The sequence below is a fragment of the Mus caroli genome, unplaced genomic scaffold (genome assembly GCF_978045245.1).
Source record: "Mus caroli unplaced genomic scaffold, Mus_caroli_1 scaffold_9, whole genome shotgun sequence".
Taxonomy (NCBI): Eukaryota; Metazoa; Chordata; class Mammalia; order Rodentia; family Muridae; genus Mus; species Mus caroli.
This window is the reverse complement of record NW_028227264.1, coordinates 85,786,575-85,812,857: the sequence shown is the minus strand read 5'-3', so window position 1 is coordinate 85,812,857 and position 26,283 is coordinate 85,786,575. Positions and strand designations below refer to the sequence as shown.

Here is a 26,283-nt window from a genome sequence, read left to right as displayed (position 1 = left end):
TGCTGAGGGAAGACAGATGCAACCTCTATTTTGGAGAGTAAGTATTATTAACATAGTCCCTCTCTTTCTTGCTGTCTCTCTCCATCTCTCTGTCTCTGTCTGTCTGTCTTATCTGTCTGTCTGTCCCTCCCTCCCTCCCTCCATCCATCTATCCCTTCCCTCCCTCCCTTCATAATTACAAGCAGTGTTAAAAGTCTACAATAGTGTAAAAGCTATGATAGTACACTGGGGATGCAGCTCAGTTTGTAGAGTTCTTGCTTTGCAAGCAGGAGGACCTAGATTCAATCTCTAGTGCCCACATAGACCAGCATGGTGGTCTATGCGTGTAATCTCAGAGCTGGGCAGGCAGAGGCAGGAGGATCCCTGGGGCTAACTAGACAGAAGTCTAGAACTGTTGATGGTATCCAGGCCAGTGAGAGACCTTGTCTCAAAAAATAAGATGAATGGATCCTGAGAAAGTCACCTAAGATTGACCTCTGGCCTCCACCTACACTGCTCACATATGAACATGCACCAACACACACACACACACACACACACACACACACACACACGACCCTCTTTTAATCTATGATGGTAATGTGCGTGGGATGATGGCAGTTTACGATATGGTGTTTGGCAATGAACACTTCGTTACTTATATAATTAGTATCCAGGTACACAGTCTGCATTCAGCAAGCACGTCTCAATCTGGCTTAAAGTAAGGGGAAAATAAAAGAAGCTACAGAGTTCAGACCAAAACTGAGATGCCGAGATGCCCCCCAAATTTTCTTTTGCTTGGTAATGGATGCATATAAAGCACTGATCCCATATGAGTGACCCGAGAAAGCAAAGACGTTTCCATGCAGACTGTGTGGCAGGCCCAGCCCAAGCAATGAATGGATCAGGACTAATTTATTTTGTTTTCACCATAACCCTCAAGCTCAGTACTGATGGAACTCACAGCGACTCACAGAGAAGGGGAGGATAAGGGTGTTCCCCAAGGCCTCAAGGCCAGTAGAAGGCTGAACTGATGTTCTACAACCGCTGCATCTGTGGAACTAGGCCTCCTTGAGGGGCAGGTCCCTTATCCAAGTCATTAGATAGATCCAACCTCACCTACCTTCTCTGGCTCTGCCTGCCAGTCTGGCTTTGTGGGTTGTAAAGGAAAAGACCTTGGCACTGGTAAGGAGCAGGAATGAGAAATAGAGCAGAAGCCAGGCATGGGGCACCTAGGGGTGCACTTAGGAGAGTTCCATATGCACCATGGGGGACAAGAAGGACAGTGAGCCACTGCGGGTCAGTTCTGTGCTATTCACAGTGGTTGCTTTTCCCCCAGGAGCACCGCCTTTCAGTTTTCAGAGGCTCCCAAGTCTCCTAAGTTCTCAGACAGGCAACGGAGGCTCCCGGAGATGGAAGGAATCATGTTCTAATGGGTGAACTGCGATGTTTCCCCAGCTGGTAGCTGTCCTCTTAATCCACCTGGTGCCTCATCCCTTCCAGACAAATGGATTTTTCAGGGCAGTTTTCTGGGGTCCACAAAGTACCTTTCTGGTTTTCTGACCGTCTCTATTCACATTGCTAGAACCTTCCTTTCCTCCCTGTTAACACTCTGTGATTCCTCTCATGAGTTTACTAGTGGATTGACAGTCTGTTTGGTATGGAACTGGACCAATGGTCAGCCCTGCCTCTCCTAAGTCTGCATGCTATCCAGACAAGAAGGAGACAGTGGCCCAACCCCTCTATGGCTGCCAGGAAAAGCAATGGAAGCCAGGGCTTGCACCTCCCCTTCCTGGGACAGCCAATTGCCAGGAACCCCAAACACTTCACTCATTGGACTGAATGGGATTTTGATGACTCCTCTTAATTCACTTATTCTTTTACAATTGCTTTGGTCTCCCTCTGGCTCCCACTGCACTCCATGGTCCAGGCTTCTCAAAGTCTGTGGGCTGATGGCCAAAGTCTTTAGGCAGCACCAAAGCCCATCCACCCTGGTAAACCTGTCTTCCTTTCGCTCTTTTCCTCTCTTTGGTTAGTGGTCCCCATGGATTATTTTGGAAGAACCAGATAATTAATCTAAATGGTCTCCTAATCACACATATGAGGCATTCACATATTTTCTGTGTCTTGATGTCAAAAAAATGTTATTTCTATGCAATGGCTATCAGTAAAGATAACCACTTGTTGTTTTATTCACACCCCTATCTAACCATGCCCATGCTTACATCTTTATTTATCTCTCTAAAACTGATTTTTTCCCCTTCTTTTCCCATCTCAATACTAACCAGGCTTAATCCTACTTAACTTAGGAGGACCAGGTACATTCTAGATGGTGAGGCTGGAAACTGTTTTATGGGTTCTGGTCAGTTCAGAAGTAGACTTTCTTTCCCCTATGGGCTTTATAGGGGAAATAGAGTATTTCATTCTAAAAATAACAGAGACAATTGAGTTCCATATATTTAATGTGTTTATAGACACATATGCGTGTATGTCGGTATAGATGAAAAAATAGAGAATAGGCTGAGGGTGTAGCTCAGTCGGTAGAATACTTGACGGGTATACACAAAGCCCTTGACTTCCATCCCAGCACTACATAAACTGAATGTAGGGATTCATCCCTGTAATCAGAGGACTTGGAAGGTAGAGGCAGAATAGAATCATCGGGGTCATTCTTGGAAACACTGTAAGACATTTCAAAAGACAGAGAGGAAAGAAGGAAGGAGGTAAAGAAAGGAGGGGAGTAGGAAAGGGGGAAAGAACTGAAACTGTAGAGATAGGTAAGATCTTATTATCTATAACCCAGTTTCCCTCAGTGACCTTGTGAACTGTTACGGCTGCCGGTGGCAAAAACAGGTCCCTGGAGTCTCCACAATGTAGATTTGTGTGTCTGAGGACTTAAACTCCTAGCTGGCACTCCCTTCTTCTAAATCCCAGGGTTGACTTACCCTGGCATACTGGTCTGCTGTGCCTACCAAGCTTCTGTGTGCTTTTGATTTCCCATAATCCTTCTCTGTAAGTATCTTCTGGAAAATAATAGTACGATTTTGGAACTAAGAAGGTTCGTTCCAACCACTATTACTATTACGTAGTATTTTGTTTTCATGGAGGAAATGGCCTTGCGGCCTCAGTTGAGCAGAGTTGTATTCAAGGAGTGTGGTGTGGTAGTCAGCCTGAGATAGATAAGGGGTAGAATTCTGCCTCTGCCCTTTTTCACCTATGGGACTTATAGTGATGGGCTTAGTGTTCTGAGCTCCCATTTATATATTATTGGAGGCAGCAGGGTAGCTGTGTTTGGCGTGTGGCCAAAACTGGATCTGCTTTAGTGAAAATGGAAAGCACTCTGGATCTAGCCTGACTTACTTGTGAATGGAAGAGCTAGCAGATGCAGAAAGCATTAACACCCCACATCTGCCCTGTCTCCGTACCAGACCTGGCTGCTTCATGAATGGACACCCACTTCTCACTTTCCAGCTAAGCTGAAGCCATTCACATACCTTTCCACAGAACACCGAGTGATGGAAGCAAGGTGGACCCACAGGCTGGCCACCTTTGGTCCACACACGCCTGCTACTGAAGGATGCTAGACTGTGGATAAAGTGGTTGGGTCTTGGATAGGCGAGCTCAGTCAGTAATCATAGAATGAGAATGAAGCCAACAAACTTGAACCCTGTTGGGTGTGCTCTCTGTCACACCCTGTTCTGATTCTGATTCTCACAGCTGTGGTGTCCTAAGGGTACTCGTGGCTTGCACCATGTTGAACATCTTTGAGAGAAGAAGAAATAGGGAAGGAAAAGAGACAGATGAGAAAAGAATGGAGAAGATGGGGAGGAAAAATAAGAAAAGTGCCAATAAAAAAGGTGAGAGATAGAGGCAGAAGTGAGGAGGGTATAAGAGAGTCAAGAAGTCACCCAAAGACAGTCAGGGCAACGTGCTGGGAGTGGGGAGATAGCTTAGCCTCTATCATCTCTTTTCCAGTACCAGGAGTTTCTCGTGAGGAGTGATTTTGCATCCTGGAGAATGTTCGGCAATATCTGGAGATATTTTGGTTATAACAATCACAAGGACAGAGAGGCCAGGGATGCTGCTGAATATCCCATCATGCACAGAGAAGCCTACAGAACTATCCAGCTTACAATGTTAGTTGCCAGGGCTGAAAGGCTCTACCCTGGATCCAGAACTACTCCTGAGCCAGAAGCCCTGTGATAACATAAGAGCAGACGATATGAGTCCAGTTTATGATGGTGTGGTGCAGCTTCACTCTGAACAAACTCCCCCTTCACTCTCTCCTGCAGATGCCACATGCAGCCTAAAGACAGAGATAGGGCAAAGACCTTCTGCAAGATTTTTATAGGGAGAGCAACTGAGGCAGAAGTCTCTGTAGTTCCCTTCTAAGATCCCATAGCTAGGAAGTTTCTGAGATGGACTTGAAAGCTAGGCATGTATGACCATGTTTGGCATTTGTGTGTGTGTGTGTGTGTGTGTCTGTATGACAGAATCCCTTATCTCCCAGTCTACACCCAGAAAAAGAGCCCAGCAGAAATTCTGGGCTCTCTGCTTGGAATTTAGGCAGGCCACAGAGGTGTGGCGCTCCCTGTTGTTTTTAAAGGTACCTTTGTTTTGTTTCGATTCCATCTAGAAAGACATACACACATGTAGAGGACTGTCATGAAGACATGTGAGAAGACAGAAGTCATACTCACAGTCCTCTAACAATAGAAAGAGTAGCACGCTCCATGGTGAAGGACAGGGGGAAAACCCAGCAAGTTCCAGAAGCAATGAGAACAGTGGAAGCAAGGGCAAGAAGCCTTACTGTGGCTTTGCAGGAGGCAACAAGTAAGACAGGGGACTCAGGCTCAGGCTGGATGCTGGGTGGGCTTTGGTGAGCATGGGAGGGTAAGGGAAGGTTTTCTATTCTGGTGGTTTTTTCAGGTGACCTGGGCAGGTGGGTTGGTTAACTGGAGTGTGACAGCCAGAAAAAAAACAGGCTTGGGAGGGGTCAAGGTCCTGTGGATTGAACTGACAGGCACTCTCCAAGTCAGTAGATTTGTATGTCCAGAGACTGATTGACATAAAGACTTGTCTCCTAAAGTCAGCATGGCCCCTAGTATCCAACTATCAGGACATAGTGAAGAAGTAGTCACAGTGTCTGTGCAAGGCCAAACACAGTAAAGCCCTACCTCCAAAAGCCGACACACACATAAAGCAGAGTGAGAGTGACGGAGCCGTTCCCATCAGGGGAGTGGCAAGACTGAATGTAGAACAGTACCCAGAACATAGCAGGTACTCAAAAATCATTATAAAATTTAATTCTGCCAAGCACTGTGTTGCACATCCTTCATCCCAGATACTTAGAAAGCTGGGAAAGGATAATGAAGCATTCAAGGCCATCCTGAGCTATGTAGTGATTCTGAGGCCAGCCTAGGATCCTTAACAAGTCCGGTCTCGAAAAAATAAAATAAAGGGGGGCCAGGTCATAGCTTAGTGGTAGAGTATTGCCTAACATGGAACCCTAGGTTCAACCCCTAGTATTGATTGAAAGAAATGAATATAAAACAAATGCATTTTAGATTCCTAATAGAGTATGTTGTAGTCCCTCTGTATCCACGGGAAGTAGTAAGGGCATTTGTACAACTTCTGCTTTTTTCAACTTCGTAAAGCACAGCCTCTTACTTATTTTTCTCATTGCCCCTGCTGCCATTTTTAACGGAAGAGTTGTCAACCACTGGCATGATTGACAAGTACAGACAGGGCCTCCTTGGTCCTTAGGATCAGAACAAAAGAAATGGTTCAGAAGGCGACTTGAGCCATCACTGTTGCTCTGGGGCCCTCTGTCTTTTGCTGTTGTTTTGTTTTTTAGCTTTAGTTTTTGTTTTTCCTCTCTTATCCTATTTCTACTTCACCCACTCAGGGTTAGAGGACATGTGTGGGGTGGGAGCTGATGAGGCTATGGAAGGATTCTACACGCCGGTGATATTTTCTCAAAAACTTGTAGTCTCAGAGTTCCACTGTAGTCATCTATGGCCGTGCATTTGTAGTCTGTCTTACGGTTTTATTGCTGTGAAGAGACACCGTGACCACAGCAACTTTTGTAAAGGAAGACATTTCACTGGGGCTGGCTCATAGTTTCAGAAATGTAGTCCATTAGCGTCATGGCAGGAAGCATGGCAGCATGCGGGTAGGCATGGTGCTGGAGCTGAGAGTTCTACCTTTTGATAGGCAAGTTGCAGGAGGAGACTGTTCCACACTGGGCCACTGTGGGGCCTGCCTCCACAGTGACATGCTTTCTCCAACAAAACCACACCCACTCCAAAAAGGAGACACCTCCTAATATTGCCAGTCCCTATGGTCGAGCATTCAAATACATGAGTCTATGAGAACCATATCTATTCAAACCATCACACAGTCCCACTGCTGTGTGTATCCCTAGAATCAAAAGCCAGGACTGAGCCAGATATTTGTACATGTTCATCAATTGTAACCCTGTTAATATTCATCACTGAGATTTACATTTCAAGTGTTATTCCCTTCCCCAATAGAATATTTTGTAGTTCCTTTGTGTCGTCGGGAACTAGCAAGGGCATTTGTACAACTGCCACATTTTCAACTCCATAAAGCATATAAATTTACTTATTTGAGCATATCATTTGTTGGGCAGGATAGAAGCTCGCTCCTTCCTCAGAATATGAACAGAAGTCCCTGTTTCTGCTTCTTGACACGGGACAAGCTGAGCACAGGTGGGACCTCTTCCTAGACACTATCCCTTCCTATCTTGGTTTAGGGAGTCAGTTCAAGTTGGCTCAAAGCCCTACCTGGCCACATCATACTGGAACTCCTGTGGCCTCTTGAGAAGAAAATAAGTGCCTGGGAAAAGGACCTGAACTTCTAGAAACACTAGTCCCAGCTAGAGAAAGGAAGTGGGGAAACAGCCCATTTATACACAAGAAAGTGGCCCCAGGGCTCCCCTTGGCTGAGCCTCATCTTAATTTGGAACCATTTCACAGTGGACCTTTGCGACGATGACCAGTTCAAACTGAGCTGCTTAAAATGCTTGAAGCAAAAGCCTAGGGACTTGCAAATCAACCTTAGAAAGAAATTAGCTATGTCTTGTCTCAGAACTCCCAATGCCTGCTCCAAAATAAACACATAAGCTATGCTGGCGGGGAAAGCACGGCCCTTTTTCCTTCTTCGTTTTAGAAACACCATGTGTGCGTTATTTTAAATAGGCGCCAGCGCATGAGGCCCTTTTAACAAGATTGAAAACAGATGGGGCCTTAGGCTATTCAGTAGCTCTCAAAAACTAGCTTGGGACGTGCTAAGCCATCCTGTGTCCAGGCAATGCTCATTTGCTTGTTGAAACACAAGTTCAGCCGGGCCTCTGGGTCCCAGAGAGCATGTGTCTGCTTCCTGTGGCAGGTGTGTGAGCCAAGGAAAGGAAATCTCTCCTCTCACCACATTTACTGTGTTTGCATTTGGTTAACCCTTCACCACCTCTGGAGCAGTGGGATGGCTCTGATATTGAGCAGCTTTGGAGTTGTAGAATCTTGCTGGCCTTGGGCAGCCTGGGCAAAGGAGGATTGGGCTAGTCTTAGTCATCTTGGGAGAAGGGGTAGGGGTTCTCTAGTTTGGGGCCTGATGCTTCTGGGGCTAAAAGCAACTGTTGTGTGACAAAACATTTCCTGGGGAGGTGCAATACACACACACACACACATCTACTCATCCCAGATAGGGCGCATGCCAGACCAAAGACTGGATGCCACCAAAGTCAAATTTGGTGAACCATAAGTTTTATTGAGGTCATTTATAGGAATATGGATGAGGGGTTACTTACAGGAGTAGAAATAACTCAAAGACAGCTGTATCACCAAAGCCCATGACAGCATGGGTGACAGCTCACATAGCTGGGAACCTGGAGCACACTGTACAGCCGGCAGGCAGCTCAACAAGTTGGGAGAGTGTCCTTAACCCCCTTCCTGGAAGATTGGCTGGTTTCTGCTTCTTTCAAGCAGCTAGACTGGTCTGAGTCCTCTTTGTAGTTCTGTTTAGCTAGTCTCCGAGGGACTCTCAACTGTTACTGTTTACATTGGTAGGGAGGGTCTTAGTGTGTCTGGTCGGTTTCAGGGACTTCCTAAAGGTGTTCTGAGTTGTTTACCTTCCTGCTTAAGGAGCTTCCCTGCAGGATAGAATGTTTCAATCACCGAAGAAACTGTTACATAGCAGTAGCTTACCTAACTGACCTTCTGTGGCTCAGATCTCTCCAAAAGCTGCTACTGTTCTTACTCCAAATAGGCCGAGCCCTTCTAGTCCTAGAGGCACTTCTCAATTAGATCTCTCCCAGGTGGATGACAGATCCTGTCTCAAAAAAAAAAAGTGGGAGATGCTTCATGAAGAGCAACACCTGAGGTTGCCCTTTGACCTCCACATGCACGTGCATATACATGCACAAGTCAGGCTACAGAAACCTATCTACCCTCCTTCCTGCTTACACACCCACAAACTTCTGGAGAAAGGCAGCATGGTGATTGCACAACATGAATACCTGACACCACTAAATTGTATACCTGAGATGGTAATTTTTATGTTGCAGTTATTTGGCAATAAAAAGTCATTATGGAACACACTGAACTTCGACTCCCCTGTTCCCTCTTCCTGGGGTCTTCCTCCTTAAATGTCACTGTTGCACACTGTCACTGTGCTCAGGATCTCTGATCCAGTGTCACAGCTTATAAATGCTTGACCTCACTGAACATTCTTCATCATTTCCTTCCCAGCTCTTAGCACCCTGAGTGCTCACCCTGTTGGCTCTCTAGCTGCTCAGCCACAGCTGGAGGAGGAACTAAAAGGGGACTCTCCCTGGGCACAACCCTGGCCACATTTCCAGAGAGACCAGTGGTAGGAAGTGGCAAAGTCTCTCTTGGAATTACGGGGCTGTCTGTGCAGGTTAAACGGACTGGAGGATGAATGAGACGCAGGTTGCCAGTGGTTCCAGGCAGTGTCCTCTCTGTCTTGGGTCGCAAGGGGAATGAAGAAATGAGTGGCTAAGTGCTTTTTTTTAATCCCTCCTCACAACCTTGGCAATGGTGTTGGACCTTGAAAATGAAAAGTACAAAGAACAGTCATTCTCAAGCCCACGTGAATAAGATGTTCCTATCATCCTTTCTGCATACATTTCCCCATATCTCCAGCCAGCACCTCACACAATGCCCTCACCCCAGAATCTCACCCCAGTTATGGCTTTTGCTGCTTCTCACCCTAGCCACCCTTGCTCCCTGATCTCCATCCTTGCCTCTTTTAGTTTTTCTCTCCTCCTCTTCCTCCTCCTCCTTAATCTTTTTTTACAGTCCAGTCTTTATCCCCTCGCATTCTGCCCTCCCGCAGCTCCTCATCCCATTCTTCCTCCCCCATCTCCAAGAGAATGCCCCCACTCACCCACCCACACCCCACCAGGCCTCCCCATTCCCTGGGGCCTCAGTCTCTCAAGGGTTGGGTGGGTCCTCTCTCATTAAGACCAGACCAGGCAGTCCTCTGATGTATATGTATCAGGAGCCTCATACCAGGTAGTGTATGCTGCCTGGTTGGTGGCTCAGTGTCTGAGAGATGTCAGGGGTCCAGGTAGTTGAGGCTGTTGGTTTTCCTATGGAGTCGCCCTCCTCCTCAGCTTCTTCCAGCCTTTCCCTAATTCAAACACAGTGGTCCTCAACTTCAGACCATAGGTTGGGTGTAAGTACCTGCTTCTGTCTCAGTCAGCTGCTTGTTGGGCCTCTCAGAGGGCATCCATGCTAGACTCCTGTCTGTAAATACATCATAGCATCAGTTTGGGCCTGTCACTGGACCTCCTTTCCCTCAGTCTGCCTCTTCTTCATTTTTGTCCCTGCAGTTCTTTTACCTACTAGGTATTACTAGTGACTAATGCAATACACTTTTCTGTCCCAGTCTCTAAACATCCAGAACATCTCTCAGCAGGAGAGCACCATGGAGACATGTGGAGCCCTGCCTGGCACTGAGAAATGCATGCCAAGGAGTCATTAACATTCATATCTCAGTCTAAGCTGTGGTCTTGAAATGACTAAATGGGTACACTGTTTATTGTGGGTAGTAAAAGATCATTATAGGTGGCAGGATTGTGGAGGGAGTGTCTCTCAACCTTATAAAAGATGAGATGGAGCTGTGAAGCCCTGGTCTGTTCCTCTGGCAGGCACATCCAGCCCACAGCCCATGGACCGCTCTGGATATAGCCAACATATTCGTAGATGACATCAAATGTCGGATGTTTGGACATCCATGCAAGGCCTCAAGGCCCCTCTTCTTTTTCCCCCTCCTGCTAGCTTTTATTCTTTCCCTGATGCATCTCTTCCCATTTTTTTCCACCCCTGACCTGCATCCTTCTTCTTTCCCTCTCTCCTCCATGGAACATCCATCCTGCCTAGGTACATTGTCAAAAGCCCTCCACCTTGAACTTCCCACCTGACATAGGGAGAGGACACTAGATATTTCTATTTGAGCGCTGAGCACTGTTCCTTACAAATAGTTATCTTGGGAACCCTGAACAAGCAGGAGTGACCATCAGGACACAGTTAAGTCACTCATGGAGTCACTGGTTCCTAGCTACCGAATTCCACCTGACCTACTAACAAATGGTCATCTAGGTTTAGGATAACCAAGTTCTTCTCATTGTGGAATTCCTTTGAAGTTAGAGGTTCTGTCTTTTCAAAGGTACTTCTGACACTTTGCATTGCCAAGTGTAGCAGTGTTGGTGGTGAGGAGGAGGGAGGAAAAGAAGGAAGAGGAGGGAATTGTCACCTTCTCTGGAGAAGATGCAGGTGGAATGTCAAGGCTCAGGCTATTGCACCATCTCTTGCAGAATAAAATGCCACATCCTCACTCAGCCCCATAATCTCTGACCACATCCCCTTTTTCACACTTCCTCACTAGTTCTGGTCCTTCCAGCTTCCTTGCCTGTCTTTGAATTTTCCACATATACCCTAGCCTCAGGGAATTTAAACTGTCTGATCCTCTGTCTGACAAGCCACACCCCATCAGTGTAGTTTGTTCCTCCCCTTGCTCCTCTCATTGGTCAAATGCCAGTGATGCCCCATTTTGACATGACACTCCCTCCCTCCTAGCCCTGTCTTATTACCAGGGTTTAGTTTTCCTCTCCATTCATGTTAATGATCCATCTCTCTCTACTAGGACAGTAGTTATGACTGCCTTGTGACCTGTCAGTCCTGTGACCAGTTCTGTTCTTGGCAGATATCTTAATCACTGTTCTACTGCTGTGAAGAGACATCATGACCAAGACAACTTTTGTAAGAGAAAGTATTTGAGGGGGGGTTGCTCATATAGTTTTAGAGGTTTGGTCCATTACAATTGCAGTAGAGAGCTTGCCAGCCCTGGACCAATAGCTGTGAGCTTCATCCTGATCCTCAGGCTGAGAAAGCAACACTGAGCCTGGTGCGGACTTTTGAAATCTCAAAGTCCACCCCAAGTGACACATATCCTCCAACAAGACCAGAACTCCTAATCCTTCTAATCCTCAATGGTCCCACTTCCTGAAGACTAAGCATTCAAATGTATGAATCTCTGAAGGCCACTCTTATTCAAACCACCACATTCCACTCTCTGGCCCCATAAGCTTATAGCCATATAACAATGCAGAATGCATTTAATCCAACTTCAAAAGTCCCCATAGTCTTCCCATCTCAACACCATTTCAAAGTAAAAAGTCTTCTACAGTTAAGAGACTCAAGGCAATCTCTTAACTTCAACCCCAGTAAAAGGGAAAAGCAAGCCACATACTTTCAGCATACCATGGCATAGAATCCGGGAGGAAGAGAGACATGGTAAGGGAATACTGGACTAAAGCAAGACCTAAAACCAGCAGTGAAAACTCCAAATTTTGTGTCATGTCTGATGTCAAACTCTCCAGATCTCCAACTCTCTTCAGCTGTGCTGACTACAATCACAGAGTAGCAATTCAGTGAGAATTAGTTAAGTGGTGAATTAGTTAGTAATGAAGAGGTAGTGTATTGGTCAGGGTTCTCTAGAGTCACAGAACTTATGGATAGTCTCTATATAGTAAGGGAATTTGTTCTGATGACTTACAGTCTGTAGACCAACTCTCCAACAATGGTCAGCCGTGAATGGGAAATCCAAGGATCTCGTAGTTGCTCAGTCCCTCGAGGCTAGTAGATTCCAAAGAAGAGTGAATCTTTCTTCTTCCAATGTCCTTAATGTAGGTCTCCAGTAGAAGGTGTCACCCAGATTAAAGGTATCACCACACCTGGATCTGAGCCTTGTTTTGTCCCAGGCTGATCTTAAACTGAGAGATCTCCTTGCCTTAGTCTCCTGGGATTCATAGCCACTATGTGTCAAGATCTCCATGCCAAGATTCAGGTCAGAAACTTTTATCTCCCAGCCTCAAGATCTAGATCACAGGTGAGCCTTCCAATTCTGGATTGTAGTTCATTCCAGATATAGTCAAGCTGACAACCAGGTAGCCATTACAGGTAGTAAGAGGGCCCCCAATCCAAGTTCTCACTGTTCTGTCCTCTAGCTTTGTGACCTTGGCCAAGTCATTTGCTCATTCTGTCCTTCAGCTTTCTCAACCCGTGAGGACACCGATACTGCCTCTTAGATCAATAAATTACTGTGATAAATAGGTTTAATGACAGCTGTGACAACCAACTTTTATTACCTGGGATTTTACTGTGATGGACAAGCTAATAACAGCTTTCACCTTCATTACCTGGTATTTCTCCTAGGCAACTATTGTGGGCTTTTCCTGGGGAGACACATATAAGTGTCTGTCCCCCTCAGATGAGGTCTAACAGCAGAGTTTCACCCAACTCCAGCTCGGGGAGCCACTGAGTTTATTGGGGTTATCTCTGGAACATGACTAAACAGCCCATGCCTAAAAAGCCCACCCCAGCACAGACAACAGATCATTCACAAAACCTGAATCTTTAGATCTCCCTATCCAAGTGGTAGGCAGCTGCACAGGTCGGTGCCTCTCAGCAGTGGTTCATAACCTTGGGGAGGGGCCTTCTGAATCTTGCTGGGCAAGTTTCTAAGCCTCTGAGTCTCCCAGGTTCCTTTTGCTTTCTAAGATAGGACCATATGATTCAGAGGTGGCAGCTATGTAACAGCACTTGCCTCAGCTTTATTCACTTAAGGCTCAGTGATGCTAAGAAACACTTCTGCTGCCTTCATTTTGCTGGTTAGAGATGGACAAAGAAAGGCCAGCGCTTCTAAAGCAATATACCAGGGAAGGGGGATAATAAACCAGGGGCAAGTACCACATTGAGGCTGCAAATCACTGCTGTCTATTTTGGTTTAAATATTCCATTATTTCCATATTTAGGAATGTTGAGTATTATCTTGGTTTTTTTTTTTCCGTTTTCTTAATTAATTATCTTGACATGGTTTTATACGTTTATCTTTCCCTACCTTTCCTATTCTTGTGCACATTTATTTATTTACACAAACACATATGTGCATGCATTCTCTCTCTCTCTCTCTCTCTCTCTCTCTCTCTCTCTCTCTCTCTCCAGACCCTGCCTTCCTGCTCAACATTTCTTTTACACACAGGGTGCTTTTCTGGTGAGCAAAAGGAATTTTTGATCAACACATAGTAGCTGGTCCTGGACACTACAGAGAAGTCACAGAGCTATGTGATACCTGTAGCTCAATGATGTAAGGCTTCCGTGAGATGCCAGGTCCTGTTCCCAAGTAGGACCTCTTCATCTGGAGGAGGACGCAGCTGAGCCAGGGCACAGGCTTTCAGAGACTCTTTTCTTTGCAAGATGAACCTGAGCTGGTGGAAAGAGCTCAACCACAGATGTCAGTTGAGGAAGTCATAGAGCCCTTGGGCTCTGGGAACTAAAACTACAGCCTGCACAGGGAAATGGACAGGAAACAGCAGTCCTGGCTGCAAGCCTTGGCACTTGGTCAAGTGCTTGCGGGCATGGAGGCAAGAGGAACAGGCAGAATGGAAAAACAGACAGGCCAGGCCGTGACTGATAGATGCTACAGGTCAACGGACTTAGAAGACTAAAGGCGTGTAAAGGCAAAAAGCAGGGCAGCTACCAGCCAAGGACAAAGCCTGAGGCCATTAAGTCACTCTCCGTCTGCTAGGCAGTATGCACATTAGGACAGAAATCACCTCACATTACAGCAACTGCTTGGCGCAGTGTGAAGAGTGTCCATGGGTTTGGGTCCCAAGTGTCATATCTTGGAAAGAAGTCCCTGCCTTCCTGAGTGTCATCCCAGAGATCAGCCAAGTGGCCTTCTGTGCAACCCATGTCAGTCAGCAAGCGACTGCTGCCACTCACCAGGCAGTCTTGGGTCACAGCATAGGACAGTGGACCAAAGGGACCCAGTCTCCGCACTGTAGAGTTTCTGTTTTGGTCATAAGACAATTAAATATTTCATAGAAGTGATCTTAAGTATTGAAGTCCTGTGGGAAAGGCGTTGCAAGAAAGGTTACAGAAGAAAACTGGCTGTGGAGTACAGAAGGGTGCTATGAATGGAGACCACCTCTAGGGGGCACCAATGAGCAGGGGCCTGAATGACCTGAAGATACTCAGAGGAAGACTTTCCATGGGAGACAGTAATCTAGGGCTCACTCCTCACCTTGGGTGTGGACAGGATGTCAGTGGGACAGTGGCCTTGAAGCTCAGAGGTAGAGGACCAGCAATCATGGGAGGCAATGGAAACTGACTCTCATGGGACGTTATGAACCATGCCAGGTTTCTATACTTAGCTCTTTAATGTTAATATTGCCAGTGTTTACCCTTCCCACTAGCGTCTTTGCTGTGAGAGAACTTTGGAACTGGAGGAAGGTCCAGTCATGTACAGAATGCTACTCCCCATACGAGAAATTTCATACCCAGTTTTTTTCCTGGGAGTAAATACATCAATCTTTGGGGGTTGAATAGAAGCCTGATGATAATTTACAAGAGGACTCAGAAACGCCTTAATCATCTCTTGACAATCACCATCACCCCATTCAGGTCCCTAAGTAGCAAGGAGATGAGCCAACCAATGGAAACCTGCGTGCTCAGTGCTCCCATACAAGTTCCAAACCCAAGCATTTTCTCATCCCACCTTCCCTACGTTCCAAATTACCTTAACAGCTTTCTTCTATAGATTTATTTACTTTATGTGCACGGGTGTTTTGCTTGCATGTGTTATGTGCACCTTGTGTGTGCCTGGTAACTGTGGAGGTCAGAAGAAGGCATCAGATCCCCAGGAAATGGAGTTCTAGGTGGGCTGTAAGCCACTATGTGAGTGCTGGGAACAAAACCCAGAACCTCTTTAAGGTTAAAAAGTGTGCTCAGCCACTGAGCCATCTCTCCAGCCCCTCTACTCCAAATCGTAATGCACATAGCTCTGGTTAACTAATAGTCATGGGGCACAGTGAGCCCATGGATCAAAGGAGACACCAAGAGAGCTGGGCCACCTGGGGACCAGAAACTCAAGATAATAAAAAATGCACTGCAGCTGAAACAGGGCTAATCAGATAGGGCTATGGAAAGAAGAATGGATCCCAGGGATAGCACCTTCAAAAAACACTGAAAAGCAGAAGAGGGACAATGACCTTAATGACAAGTCAGAGTATTGGACCCGTTGGTGCAGTTTAGAAGACAGAACACATGCAGCACTACCTCCATCCCCAGGCAAACATGGTCATGGATGTTCTGAGTAGCTGCTGCTGGTTAACAGAACAAGAAAGCTTGTCTAACAGAGTATCACAGTGAATAGGCATTGGGAAAGGCCCTACTACCTGAGGTCCACACACACACACACAGTGCACACACATGTGCACATACATGCGCGCACGCACACACACACACACACAAACTGTAAACTTAGTGTAAACCATTTGCCTTTATACCTGTCTGTCTATGTCTCTCTGTCTCTCCTCCTGCAAACTGCATGAATACCAAAGGCCCAGTGTGAGGACACATTCTGCGTGCGTAAGGACTCAAGGATGCAGGCTGCACCAGATACGTCTTCACTAACTGACAGGAATTTTCAGAATCTTATCAGCCACCCTTGGATTCCAGGCCGATCTGTCTGCCAACATCTTGCCTTTCTCAGGCACTCTGGACAACGTCTCTTTGTGTCGAAATCCTCCTTCAGTCAGGCTTCACCGCTGATAGCTGCTACCTTCGAGTTCCCACACATTCTTGGTCTCTTTCATACATTCCAGTCAGTCATCCAGTTCCAAGCCTCAATTTTATTCTCTTTCCCATTGATCTGTTGGCCTAATATAATCCTTCAACGTATTATCATAATCACAGCTGCAATCACCCCCTCCATACTGTCATCACTATGATTATCATCACAAATGCAATTATCAGTAAGGAGACATGAATGCCTAGGCTTCCAGTCATGTCATCTTCTTGGCTTGACGTCCTTGTCAGGTGCCAGTGCTCCTGAGAGTATAGCCAGAGGCCTTACAGGAAATTGAGTTCATTCAATTTCTAGTCCTCTGTGTGTGCACATGGATGCACATATGTGCTTGTGTGCATATATCGCTCCCCGTGCTTTGTTGGAACAAAAGGGACTCCTTCTGATCTAGGAGGAAATAGTAGAGACTTTCTTGGCAGATCTGATTCCAGCCATATGTATGATCTATACCAGAGCCTGGATATTACAAGGAGCTGCATAAATGTCCTTAAAATCAAACCACTACTCTCTCACCATCTTTTCCTGCTAATCCCCCTAAATGTGTCTTCTTCCTAATTCCTGGAACCTGTAGAAATCTTATTCAAAGGGACATTGCAGATGTGATTGCATGATCACAGTTAAGAGCCTGAAGTTATAGAGTGTCCCAGAGAGTCCGATTTAACCCAGTCTAACCACAGGATCACATAAGCCCTTGAAAACATAGAACTTCCTGTGGTAAGAGATAGAATATGTATTAGAATTGGAAATCAGAAAAAGTCTGAGATAGGGAAAAACTTATATTCTGTTATCCATCCCAAAACAGGGAGTGCAGGGTTGGGGATGTGGCTCAGTTGATAGAGCCCTTGACTGATGTGCACAGATCCCTGGGTTCAACCTTTAGCACCATGAACTGTGTGAGATGTGTATGCCTGTAATTTCACATTTGGGAAGTAGAGACTGAAGGACCAGAATGTCAAGGTAATCCCTGGATGTCTCTCAAATTTGAGGGCAGTGTAGACTGTATGAGGCCTTATCTCAAAAGGAAAAGAGAGCAAGGAGGACAAATAGTATTCAGTAGGACAAGGAGAACACCATCTTAAGTAGCACATCGGTCAACAAAGTCAACACATCAGTACCTCAGTTGCCATGAACTGAATTCTCTCAACATCCTAAAGGCAGCTTCTTCCCCGAGTCTCCCAATCAGAGCCCAGCTGGCCTGCATCTTGACTTTGGCTCTGTGCAACACAGAACAGAGACTAGCCAAGATAACCTAGATTTCTGACCTACAGAGCAATGAGATGAGTTTGTGTTGTCTAAACTCCCTAGACCGACAGTAATCTGTTCCAGCTGCAGCAGGTTAATACAGTGTAGGATGGCACACACGCCTCTTCCCCAGGAGTCCCAAAGCCTTAGGAACTGAACCCCACTTCTGTGTTCTAACACTATCTTCTGCTGCATTTACCCATGGGCCAAGTGTCTATAGAACAAATGACATTTCATCATTCCTTTGCCACATTGCCCCATGTCTTCACTTAGGTTTTTCTTTATTGGCAGTTCTTGAGCTGTCCCATACTATCTGTCAGAAATACTTTCCTTATCACTGTGATCCATAACCTCTGGCAATGTGGTTCCTAAAAGCAAGTTACTTAGCAGATGTGGGACCCATTGGCTGTAGGCAGGGTTCTTTACAGGAGCTGAGCCGATAGAGTGTATGTCTATTCTAGGAGGGCATTTATTAGACTGGCTTACATAGTAGGCCTAGGAGCCCAACAATGGCCTTCTGCATACTGGAGGGGCTGACAGCTACCCAGCCTGCAAAGATGATTGCCTCCGCATCACCAGTACAGCACCAGAGGCCTAGCTCACTGAAGAATTGCTGATATTGAGTTTGACTGAAAGGATGAAGAAACAAGAATCAGGACCACAAAGGATGGTAGCAGCAGCAATAGATGTACTTGCTCAGGAAGAGGAGGCAGGATTGGGACACTGCTTTCTCCTCAGATCTCTTAGAACATGGACTGCCCATTGAAACAGACTCACTTTGAAAGCTGGCTATCCTATTGTTTAATCTTCTCTGGGAATGCCCCAGGAACATATGCAGAGCTGTGTCACCCAGGTGATTTCCAAGTCCTTCTGAGTGGATCATCAAGACCAAGCACAGCCCCTTTCACATTCAAATTATGAGAGTAATAGTTTATTTAAAAAGTGGTTTTGAATACCTACTGTGTGCCAAATCTGATCATAAAGCAGTGAGCAATTCTCCATGAAACATGTTTTTGCTTGGTATACCTTTCTTATCAGGAGTGCTATCATAACAGATTGTGTGTGTGTGTGTGGGGGGGGATAACTGAATGATTCTGGTTAAGAAAAAGAATATAAAAATGAAAGTGCCCATGGAGATAATTGACTCCTCCAACTACAGTTATCCAGATTAAAGATAAAGAAAATTAGAGCCAGGAGAGAATGAGACCATAGCCTAAGGTCAATGTCAAATTTTAGTCTTCAGCTCTAATCCAAAGCTCAAGGCTCATCTCTCTCCACCTTTTCTCCCTTTCTTCATGCAAATGTCAAGAAGGAAAGCCCGGGTGTCATTGGCATCAATGTTGGAAAGCTCTGCCTGCGGCTTTTAAAAAGAATAACAAAATATGCACAGACCTGTTTATGCTTTATACAACCCACCTTCAGATCAAAGAATTAGCACCTACCTTTCTTAATGATGTCTCCAGGTCATATCTTAGGAATGTGTCATACTGTTGTTTTCCCTCCTAAGATAAGAGTTCCAACAGTTCTGAACATTTTCCAAAGTTACTAGGAGGGGCTGGAGGATTGGCTCAGCAAATATGAATGCTTGCATTCAGGGGCCAGCATACACATTCACAACCTTTTGTAACTTCAATTTCAGGGGATTTTTTTTAACCTCTTCAGGCACTGGCATAGAAGTGAATAAACACACCCAGAGAGAGACATAAAAGTCAATAATAAAATAAACTTTAAGAAAATAAAGGAGGGGGAGAAAAGATGGCTCAAAGGTTAAGAGCACTAGCTGCTTTTCAATTCCCAGTACCCACATGACAGCTCACAGCTGTCTGCAACTTCAGTTTCAGGGGATCCAACACCCACATACAGACATACACGCAAGTAAAATACCAACCCACATTTTAAAAAATAAAAAGAAATCATCAGAAAAGAAGGAAGGAAAGAAGAGAAGGTGAAAGTGAAGGAGAAGGAGAATAAAACAGAGAGAGAGAAAGAAAGGAGGGGAGGAGACAAACTCTTTTATGTGCCCTTGGTAGCAAATAGTAGATAAAAAGTACCTTAGATCATCACAAGAACATGGGCTTATACTCCAGGAAGGTAGAAAGACAGCTAAGATGATGATTTTTTTTTGAAGCTCTGCTGAAACTCAAAGCTTCATGTATAAAGCCAAGAGATTTCTTCCAGGGTGTGTGAGCATGGTAGTGGTGGAAGATACACTCAATGGACCTCAGTAAAGAGGATGGCTCGGTAATGGAAAGACTCATTCCCTCACTTAGTTACCTCTCCAACCTTTAGAAACAACATTCCGTTCTTAACGTTCATTGAATCTTTGAGAGGGCTCACTGCAATAGTGGGCAGATACCAAGAAGAGCATAGTAGAACATGCAGTGGCCAGTCACTATTTCTATTGGGAAACATCTAACTAGTTTGCTCAGGACAGAACCTGTGATGTCAGCTGGTGGCCTGGTGTCTATGTATTATAGAGTGGGCATGTAACACTACACCTTGTCTGTCCATTGAAAGGACAGAATGCTCACCCTAAATTATCTTTGTATTTTCTTCTGTTTGGGTGGCTTTCATCTTATACACTGGTCACTGCCCAGACTCCCTACAAAGTGACAGTAACAGAGACAACTTGAAAGACTTCAGGATAGATATAGATAACAGAATAGGATAGAGAATTCAGAAGTAGCTGGGACTGCTGGCACAGGCTTGTGACTCCAGTTACTTGAGAGGATAAAGTCTGAGGATCACAAGTACAAGGCCAGTCTTTGGACTCCATAGTGAATTCAAGACCAGCTTGAACAACTTTGTGATACCTTATATCAAATTTTAAAAACCAAAAGAGATCTAGATACAGTCCAGTGGTAGAGCACTTACCTAGCATATTTGAGATCCTGAATCTCATATTTCATATTGCCACAGAAAGAAAAATAGAGTGCCGCAAAAGAAATAATTTGGTGTTTGGCAAAGGTACAAAGGTGATCTTATTGAAAAGAGAAACAAAACACAGTAATTTCAGCAAATGGTGGCAAAATGTTGCTTAACCAGATGGAGACGGAGATTAAAACTTGAGCATTAAAATTTATTTCCATGTGGATTAAAGAGTCAAATATGGTACATAAAACAATAGAGCTTCTATGTCTTAGAGTTTGTATTCCTGCACAAAACTTCATGACCAAGAAGCAAGTTGAGGTGGAAAGAGTTTATTCAGCTTGCACTTCCACATTGCTGTTCATCACCAAAGGAAGTCAGGACAGGAACTCACACAGGGCAGGAACCTGGAGGCAGGAGCTGATGCAGAGGCCATGAAGGGGTGCTGCTTACAGCTTGTGTCAAGTTGACACACAAAACTAGTCAGTACATTCTAGTAAGAAATATTGTAGAATGTCTATATAATCTTAGGTTAGGCTAAGGTTTGAGCTAACAATAATGAAAAAAAAACTAAATATAAAAGATAATTAAAGCTTAGCCTGACTGTCCTTTAAGAAGCTGCACCTAGCAGTTGACTAAAACAGATGCAGAGACCCGCAGGGAAACGTTGGATGGGGCTCGGGAATTCTTATGTAAGAGTTTGGGGAAGAATTGAGGGCTCTTAAAGGAATAGGAACTCCACAGGAAGACCAACAGTCAAACTTCATACTTGGGGACTCTCAGAGATTGAACCACCAACCAAAGAGCATGCACAGGCTGGACTTAAGCCCCATGCACATATGTAGCAGATGTACAGTTTGGTCTTTATGTGGACCCCGCAACACTAGAGCAGGGGCTATCCCAAGAGCTGTTGCCTTTCAATGGAGTATGCTCCCCTAACTGGACTGCCTTGTCTGGCCTCAAAAAGAGAGGATACTCCCAGCTCCACAAAGATATCATGTGCCAGGGTGTAGGGGGAAATACCCAGGGGAGTTTTCAACCTCTCAGAGGTAAAAAGGAGGGGGCAGCAGGAGGGACTATGTGAGGGGGGACCAGAAGTGGAAGGCAGCAGTTGGGGTGAAAGTGAATGAATGAATGAATGAATAAATAAATAAATAAATAAATATTTTTAAAAGATCATTAAATTATGCTATGTATGTATGTTTATTGTGTTTGTGTCTGTATATGTTTACACTATTTATAGTCCCATTTTACATGGGAGCAGGCAAAATGCATTATCCATTTGTGGAAATCCTACAGCAGGCATTTCAGGACTGGGGTTCTTGCAGAAAGGAAGCAATTTTCCTTACAATTGTCTGAAGTAACTGACTGGAGGAAGTTTTCTAGAGGCAGAGAAGTATAGAAGAACATGCTGAGCTCAGCCATCACCGAGGTGAGAACTCCAAGGCTGAAGCTCAGGAGAACCACTATGGCTAGAATCCACAGGTAGGATATAGGAAAATGTGGAGTTACACAGAAAAAGAAAAGGGGGGGGGGTGGGATCCAGAAGTCTGTGGCCAATGGCTCTTAAAGGAAATAAGCAAGTCTGGGGTATGAGGGGGATGGGACAACACATCTAAAACCAGTAGGCTCAACAGCAGTGGGACAGACAATAGAAGTCAGGGTACCCTATCTGTTAGCTGTGCCTCAGGCAGACCCCACTCAGCAGGCTGTGTCACAGATGGATCCTACTCTGCACACTGTGTCCCAGTCAAAAACAGTTGAGGTGGCAAGCAGATCCAGCTAGGATGGGTGTTAGTGCAGGGTTCCGAACTGGTTAGTTTTGGGGCCTCCGAAGGTTTCCACAGGGAGGCAGGACACTCTTGGAGTCCCACAAGACTCCTCCAGACTGAGGAGCAAGGCCAGAATTAGACAGTGTGTGCTCGGGGGACCTCGTGCATGCCATTCACCAGTTCTACCATCCTTGATCTGTTCTGTTCACTCTTCCTAAGACAGTGAAATTGGAAAAATCATAATTTTAGCTTTTCACAGAAGTCCGTGTCTCACCTAATTGTCTCAGAAATTTGAACCATCACAAAACCTTAAGGGTAGATATTATTTAGATTGTTATCTCTGTCTTACAGGCATTAAAACTGTTATTCCAAAGAACTAACAAAGTTATTGGTTAGTACATTGAGTAGCTTATATATACATGTGACTTCTTGGGTACACATGAATTTGTACCACAAGGCCTCAAGTGTAGCATTTTTTTTAATTACATAAAAGACAATTGAAGGCAAATTTTCGGTTAAAATGTTAATTCATGCAGAAAATTTGTTATTCTTTAAATTTTTGTAAAACAGGTAACTGCTATATTACAGAGAGAAAGGGATAGAGACAGAAAGACACACAGGAAGAGGCAGAGCAAGAGGGAGAAAGAGACTGGATATGTTTAGATGCTAGAGTCCATGTGTCTAGTGAAGATCCAGAGCAGCCTACTGACAACACTGACTTGGGAGATCTCCTGTGGCTTTGCATGCAATGCTGAGGTTGCACTCATTTCTCAGTTATTTTATTTGTGTCCTAGGGTTGCCTTGGAAATTTTACACAAATTGGTAGAATTAATACAACAAACCTCTCCTAGATCTAGGCGTTAGATGGTCTATATCAGATTTCAGCACGTCCTCTTGAACGCTAGGCTCTAAGGGAGAGTCCGCATTGACTCTCTCTGCCTTCTGGTATATCCTGGCCATCTCTGCTCATGACTACCTCATTCTAGTGTCTATCTCCATCTTCACATGACTTCTACACTCCTGTGTCTGCTTTTCTCAGGGTTTGCCATTTGAATCCAAGACGATGTCCTCTTCAGATGTTACCGTAGTTACATCTGTGAAAAATCTGTTTCCTAAAAGGGCTCCCTAGGGTACCAGGGACTGGGATTTGGGTATATGTTTCTTGGGGATAACATCCAATCCACTGCAGTCTCTATGGGAGCAATGAGATTTTTCCAAGGTTACCACTGTTTTAAGTTCCTACAACAGGGACCAGTGAGCCATCTTGATGGAGAGGGGGCTTGGGCACCTCTGTGTTAATTTCTATTGCTGTTGATGTTTTAGATACTTTAGAAAGTTAAATAACAAGCATTTCCCTTTCCTTTGCTGCCTAAACTCTCCGTGCTACAACAGACTCTTGTTGCCCTGTGGCGCAGGCATTCACCTTCTTGAATTTTGAATTGTTTATAATTCGTGGTTTGGAAATAACTCTAGAAATTCAAATCTGAAAAAGACCAACCTTTGACTTTTCTATCAAACCCTGAATATGTATGTCTTCTCTCCAGGACTTTCTTTTTCCCTTCGGGCAGCAAGACAACCCCTGGGTCTACGCCCCTTTTGGCTCATTCCTTTCCTTCACATGTCTACTGACCAGCTCTCCTGTTTTGCAACTTCCTTTGAACTTCTTTCTCTGCCACACACATGTACTCACTTTTTAAAATTCTCTGTGATGTTGCCAATTAAGTATTTTGAGCAATCTGGAACTGAATTTGGAAGGCATTAGACATAATAGCTACGTTATTACCACAGTTTACCAATGTGGGCTCATTAGCAACAATCTTTTCTTTTCACCTTGCCACAACATAATGAGGTTATTAATTAGAGCAAGAGACATAAGTGTTCTTGCTTTCCCTTATTACCATCTGGAAAGAAGGTCAGGCCCTTTGTAACAGTTCCTCATAAATTGCTCCAGGGTGATACATTTAGATCTTTTCAAAATGATATTTTTCCTTACTAAAAAATTGTTCTCTTTTAAATGGTTTTTAGGGTCCAATATTAATAGCTTTTCTGTTGCTGCGCTAAAACATCACAACCAAAAGTGGCTTATAGAAGAAACAGTTAATTTTGACTTATTGTTCCAGAGGAATAATAGTCCATTATGCAAGGAAGTCCATGCAAGGAAGACATGGCAGTAGGCAAGCCTGCTGGCCAGAGCAAGAAGCTAAAAGCTCACATGCTCAACTGAAAGCATGAATTAGAGAGAGAAAACTGGAGACTACATGAGGCTTTAAACTCTCAAAATCCACCTGCAGTGACAGACTATGGTTCACACCTCCTAAGCTTCCCAAACAGTGCTACCAACCAGGGAAACAACTGTTTAAATATTGAGCCTATGAGTGACAAATCTCATTCAAAACACCACAGTTCTCACAATATTCAAGCATTAATGGTGGCTCATGCAGCCTCAGGGAGAGGCAATAGAGTGTAAATGGTCAGATGCACAGTCCCTTACAGCACACTTCCTGGGGCTGACTCCTGAGCTCTGCTACCCATTGGGTGACATCCTGCGTATATATAATCTCTCTGTCTCTCCTTATCTGGACAAGTAGATTGATGTGTGTGAAATGCTTAGATCAAAACCTTGTACATAGTGAACACTGTATATATGTGAACAGTTATTTGGATTTACTGCATCCACATAAAAGCTTTTGACTCTTCCTATGAATAAGCCATGTTGACATTACGTCCTTTAAATGATTCCATTTAAATTTAATGGTGGCAAAATCCATATGTTGACAAAGAGAGCAATGCCAAGTGTGAATACCTTCCATTCATCCGGGGTATTCAAGTAGATCCCCACAAACAATACAGACAATTCAATTGCCATTACACTTGGTCACCGACCTGAACTTGGTGATGAGAACTCATTGCTGAAGACATTATACACTTCGATCACAGAACAGGAGAAATCAAGTTGATAACAATCTAGAAGCTTCCTTCCTGCTGACTAGCTTTCATCATGCTAGAGGTGCTATACAGGCTATTAAGGGAGAGAGAAAAGTCACCAAAAGTCATACCCTGTCAAGGCTGTGAACTCTGTGAACTTTAATACCAACTGGCTTGGTAAGATATGTCCATCTTACCAATGCACTGGTGGTATGAAAGCTATGTGGGTAACCAACTGCTTTCTGTTTGTATTTAAGGCCACTACACAGAAAGGAACTTATACCTGATATTGAAATCTTACCAAGGAACCCATAGCTTGGAAGTTTATATATCCTAAGGGAAACCATACTTCTGTTATTCTGCTCAATGAAAATTACATCAAACTGCCTTCTAAATAGTTTACCTTATATCCATAGTTCAGTGCAGTTTTCACCCCTCATTAGATATGATCCTTATTACACTAGACAGAGGTTAACACAGAGACTCACAGTTAGTCAAATTCCAGAGAATAAGTGACTGTGGAGTAGCCAAATCCAAATGGGACATTTATATTATCCTACCAGCACCCTGATTTTGAACTTTTAGCCCAGAACTATAGAGTAAGTTCCTGCACTGATGCCACCCAGCAGAGAATCCTTATTACAGCTTTCTAGGAATCCGATATATGTAGTTTTAAGAACACGTCTCTATCTCCAGGAAGCATACAGTGTGACCAGAGATACTTGGTATTCCACATATCTCTGATTGAAAGTAATAGGATTTCACTAATGCCTTAAACAGATTATAAAACACAAAGGCACACACCTAAATCCAATGACAGGAACATCAAGAGTGTTCTCCATCTCTTGCTTCTCTCCCTTTCTCCCTCTCTCCCTGTGTCCCTCTCTCCCTCTCTTGGTGACTGTGATATCTCATTCTCTCCTTCTCTGCTTCCTTCTTCTGATCTTCCTCTATTCAGGTTTTCCATACTCCCCTAATGCAGCTGTCAATAAATATGATTCAAGTAGAATCCAGGCTTGTGCATTAAAGATATAAACCACCTATGGGCTGGGGATCTAGCTCAGGTGTTAGAGTGTTTGCTTAGCATGCACAAGCTATGGATTCCATTTCTAGCAGTGAATAAAACGATTGCACTGTATAATCTGTCATCTTGAGACTTAAAAGGTAGAGATAGGAGGATCAGCAATTCAAAGTCATCTGCTGTATAGCGAGTTCGAGGTAAGCTTACATTCATTATATACAACCCTATATCAAGAAACAAAACAGAGAGCTGGGTGTGGTGGCACACGCCTTTAATCCCAGCACT

The 26,283-nt window shown here is 44.5% G+C and overlaps 1 protein-coding gene across 2 annotated transcripts in view; it reads left to right on the top strand.

Annotated features, from left to right (window-relative positions):
* The window catches only part of Syn3 (synapsin III), a 438,182-nt gene that overhangs the window by 67,159 nt on the left and 344,740 nt on the right, over nt 1-26,283 (top strand). The window lies entirely within an intron of this gene.